The sequence below is a fragment of the Panulirus ornatus genome, chromosome 11 (genome assembly GCF_036320965.1).
Source record: "Panulirus ornatus isolate Po-2019 chromosome 11, ASM3632096v1, whole genome shotgun sequence".
Lineage (NCBI taxonomy): Eukaryota > Metazoa > Arthropoda > Malacostraca > Decapoda > Palinuridae > Panulirus > Panulirus ornatus.
The window spans coordinates 806413-812064 of record NC_092234.1 but is presented as its reverse complement, the minus strand read 5'-3'; positions in this window follow the sequence as shown (position 1 = coordinate 812064).

Sequence of the window (5652 nt, the reverse complement as noted above, 5' to 3'; positions counted from 1 at the left end):
CAGTAATGACTGGTGGTGTCCAGTAATGACTGGTGGTGTCCAGTAATGACTGGTGGTGTCCAGGAAATGACTCAAGATAACGTAAGAGGAAGTAAACACGGGGGGAGGGGGGGACTGATTGGAGGGGCTGGGGTATACCTGTGCTGGGAGAGGCTGGTCATGATGATGACTGTGACCTGGCTGGTCATGATGATGACTGTGACCTGGCTGGTCATGATGATGACTGTGACCTGGCTGGTCATGATGATGACTGTGACCTGGCTGGTCATGATGATGACTGTGACCTGGCTGGTCATGATGATGACTGTGACCTGGCTGGTCATGATGATGACTGTGACCTGGCTGGTCATGATGATGACTGTGACCTGGCTGGTCATGATGATGACTGTGACCTGGCTGGTCATGATGATGACTGTGACCTGGCTGGTCATGATGATGACTGTGACCTGGCTGGTCACGATGATGACTGTGACCTGGCTGGTCACGATGATGACTGTGACCTGGCTGGTCATGATGATGACTGTGACCTGGCTGGTCATGAACCATCTAATATGGCCTTGATCAAGCCAGAAACACACGCGTGTAAATAGATTTTTTTTCTGGAGGATAAACTCTTAGTGGCAACACTGGTGTACCCTGGTGTGTGACGTAACAGAGAGAGAGAGAGAGAGAGAGAGAGAGAGAGAGAGAGAGAGAGAGAGAGAGAGAGAGAGAGAGAGAGGACAGTGTAAAATAATCCTGGACATTTGAAGGCGTGAGTTGGGTTAAGGTGAGAGGTGTAGTCATGTGTGGCCGGCCAGCAGGGTGTGGTATACACATCTTGCACTTGTATGATGGGTTGTCCAGGCTGGCTGGTCAAGCGGAAGTGTAGTGTGCAGCCACCTTCCTGACGGTGTTGACCACCTGCACCAGGGGCTCCTGCACCTCCAGGCACGCTGCTGCAGGCCTTTCAAGCAAACAGGTGTGCCCGTCCGCCATTGCTCCAGCCAGAGGTAAACACCACCAAATATGGCAACACTTTTTCACCGCGAATAGAAAGGGTTGGTGTGCGGCATGACGCGGTGCCCGGCCCATCACTGCTACTGCTGCAGTGACCCTTCCTCCCTCCCCATCATCACCATGACGCGGTGCCCGGCCCATCACTGCTACTGACCTTGGCATATGACTGTTGACCGGGACAGGTGACTGTTGACCAGGGCAGGTGACTGTTGACCAGGGCAGGTGACTGTTGACCGGGACAGGTGACTGTTGACCAGGGCAGGTGACTGTTGACCAGGGCAGGTGACACCTCACACGGTTTTGTTTGGATCAATCCAGCACTTGGCTGCTGGTGAGGGAGCTGTTCACCAGCACTCTACATATCTTACGTGATCGGTCAAGAGGAAGAAGTCTTATTGAAACATGACAGGTGACGATGACTGATCATAGATTTGCTGCAGTGATCAGAGTAGACTACAAATATGAGAAGCCATTTACATTAGATAGAAAGCACCTGTCATCAATTTCCAGACAAACATGACCACCGTCATACAGCTCATTGATGACACGCCAAAAGGTCGTAGAGCTGAAGCTGTTTAAGGTCAGGTGGAACACCTCACTGACCCGCCACAATCTACCGAGGTCGCTACTTCTAGACAGGAGGAACGTGTCACTGACCAAGCCGTCCTGGATGATAAAGGTCATAGAGAATCAGACGAGCCCAACATGACCTCAACTCCACACCCAGAACATAATGACCTCGCTTGACCTAACTTAGTTAGTTATCCACATTTCTAACTCGTTTGATATTGTTCTTCTCTTTCCTCAAGTATTCTTGGTGATACCTCTGTGAAGGCAGGAGCTGGATTGAAATCAAATGGATAATGTTGGACAAGTGGGGTTTGAGCTACCACCTAATGGTAGCTGAATATTGAGAAAATTAGAAAACATAGAACCTGATCCTAGCTTTCACTGATAAGGTGATAATGATTAATGATAATGATAATAAATATATATATATATATATATATATATATATATATATATATATATATATATATATATATATATATACTTTTTCTATTTTTTATTTTCATACATATTCGCCATTTCCAGCGTTGGTGAGGTAGCGTTCGGAATAAAGGACTGAGCCTTAGAGGGAATATCCTCACTTGGCCCCCTTCTCTGTTCCGAGAGGGGAGGATTTCCGGCCCCCAGCTCCCTCCCCTTTTAGTCACCTTCTACGACACGCAGGGAATACGTGGGAGGTATTCTTTCTCCCCTATCCACAGGGATAATATATATATCTTTCTTTCTTTCATACCATTCGCCATTTCCCGCATTAGCGAGGTAGCGTTAAGAACAGAGGACTGGGCCTTTGAGGGAATATCCTCACCTGGCCCCCTTCTCTGTTCCTTCTTTTGGAAAATTGAAAAAAAAAAAAACAAGAGGGGAGGATTTCCAGCCACCCGCTCCCTCCCCTTTTAGTCGCCTTCTACGACACGCAGGGAATACGTGGGAAGTATTCTTTCTCCCCTATCCCCAGGGATAATATATATATATATATATATATATATATATATATATATATATATATATATATATATATATATTTATTATTTTGCTTTGTTGCCGTCTCCCGCGCTAGCGAGGCAACACAAGGACACAGACAAAAGAATGGCCCAACCCACCCACACACCCATGTATACACATACACGACCACACCCGCAAATATACACACCTATACATCTCAACGCACACATATACATACCCACACAGACACACACATATATACCCATGCACACAACTCACACTGTCCGCCCTTATTCATTCCCACCACCACCCACCACACATGGAACAACAACATATATATATATATATATATATATATATATATATATATATATATATATATATATATATATATATATACATATATATATTCTATGAAGGTGCGCGTTCCTATGCACTTTGTTCGTATTCATATACCTCCGCGCTGTACAGTTAGGTTCGGTAAAATGCTATCTGCTGGCCATGTGCGCCTGTTGGGAAATGACCGGTGTAGACCCCGTTGCTCACCAACGTGAGACGAAGGGTATTCGAGTACATAGTATTCGCATAGTTATTTCCTATTAGCCAGGCTCACAGCCTACCGGTAACATTCCCGCCTGTTACACAAGGGTCCCGGGTTCGATCATGGTTGTTGGAGGTTTATGTTCTATGAAGGTGCGCGTCCCTATGCACTTTGTTCGTATATATATATATATATATATATATATATATATATATATATATATATATATATATATATATATATATATAAAGGATTAAGAACAAATACGTCAACATTATACATATAATTGTATCAGGTAATTACACATAGTATCAACTGTCCTGAAAGAAGTAACTCTCGACCTTCCTTTACAAACATCTTAGCCCAGCGCTACAGCCGATCAGTGTCAACCTCAACGTCACTGGACTATCCTCAGTGTCAACCTCAACGTCACTGGACTATCCTCAGTGTCAACCTCAACGTCACTGGACTATCCTCAGTGTCAACCTCAACGTCACTGGACTATCCTCAGTGTCAACCTCAACGTCACTGGACTATCCTCAGTGTCAACCTCAACGTCACTGGACTATCCTCAGTGTCAACCTCAACGTCACTGGACTATCCTCAGTGTTGGTGTCATCAACTGTACCATATGGCGGGTCGACCTATGTCCCTCAGAGCTGCATCATGGCCACTCATCCCTGCCTTAGTTACCTTCACAGAAACGTGTAGCGCTGGTAACTCCCTCACATAATACTCTGCCTTACTACTGACCTACTCCATCTTAGCCTGGTGTTCCAGGCACTGACCCAACCCAGCCTGGTGTTCCAGGCACTGACCCAACCCAGCCTGGTGTTCCAGGCACTGACCCAACCCAGCCTGGTGTTCCAGGCACTGACCCAACCCAGCCTGGTGTTCCAGGCACCGACCCAACCCAGCCTGGTGTTCCAGGCACTGACCCAACCCAGCCTGGTGTTCCAGGCACTGACCCAACCCAGCCTGGTGTTCCAGGCACTGACCCAACCCAGCCTGGTGTTCCAGGCACTGACCCAACCCAGCCTGGTGTTCCAGGCACTGACCCAACCCAGCCTGGTGTTCCAGGCACCGACCCAACCCAGCCTGGTGTTCCAGGCACTGACCCAACCCAGCCTGGTGTTCCAGGCACTGACCCAACCCAGCCTGGTGTTCCAGGCACTGACCCAACCCAGCCTGGTGTTCCAGGCACTGACCCAACCCAGCCTGGTGTTCCAGGCACCGACCCAACCCAGCCTGGTGTTCCAGGCACTGACCCAACCCAGCCTGGTGTTCCAGGCACTGACCCAACCCAGCCTGGTGTTCCAGGCACCGACCCAACCCAGCCTGGTGTTCCAGGCACTGACCCAACCCAGCCTGGTGTTCCAGGCACTGACCCAACCCAGCCTGGTGTTCCAGGCACTGACCCAACCCAGCCTGGTGTTCCAGGCACTGACCCAACCCAGCCTGGTGTTCCAGGCACTGACCCAACCCAGCCTGGTGTTCCAGGCACTGACCCAACCCAGCCTGGTGTTCCAGGCACCGACCCAACCCAGCCTGGTGTTCCAGGCACTGACCCAACCCAGCCTGGTGTTCCAGGCACTGACCCAACCCAGCCTGGTGTTCCAGGCACTGACCCAACCCAGCCTGGTGTTCCAGGCACTGACCCAACCCAGCCTGGTGTTCCAGGCACTGACCCAACCCAGCCTGGTGTTCCAGGCACTGACCCAACCCAGCCTGGTGTTCCAGGCACTGACCCAACCCAGCCTGGTGTTCCAGGCACTGACCCAACCCAGCCTGGTGTTCCAGGCACTGACCCAACCCAGCCTGGTGTTCCAGGCACTGACCCAACCCAGCCTGGTGTTCCAGGCACTGACCCAACCCAGCCTGGTGTTCCAGGCACTGACCCAACCCAGCCTGGTGTTCCAGGCACTGACCCAACCCAGCCTGGTGTTCCAGGCACTGACCCAACCCAGCCTGGTGTTCCAGGCACTGACCCAACCCAGCCTGGTGTTCCAGGCACCGACCCAACCCAGCCTGGTGTTCCAGGCACTGACCCAACCCAGCCTGGTGTTCCAGGCACTGACCCAACCCAGCCTGGTGTTCCAGGCACTGACCCAACCCAGCCTGGTGTTCCAGGCACTGACCCAACCCAGCCTGGTGTTCCAGGCACCGACCCAACCCAGCCTGGTGTTCCAGGCACTGACCCAACCCAGCCTGGTGTTCCAGGCACTGACCCAACCCAGCCTGGTGTTCCAGGCACTGACCCAACCCAGCCTGGTGTTCCAGGCACTGACCCAACCCAGCCTGGTGTTCCAGGCACGGACCCAACCCAGCCTGGTGTTCCAGGCACTGACCCAACCCAGCCTGGTGTTCCAGGCACTGACCCAACCCAGCCTGGTGTTCCAGGCACTGACCCAACCCAGCCTGGTGTTCCAGGCACTGACCCAACCCAGCCTGGTGTTCCAGGCACTGACCCAACCCAGCCTGGTGTTCCAGGCACTGACCCAACCCAGCCTGGTGTTCCAGGCACTGACCCAACCCAGCCTGGTGTTCCAGGCACTGACCCAACCCAGCCTGGTGTTCCAGGCACCGACCCAACCCAGCCT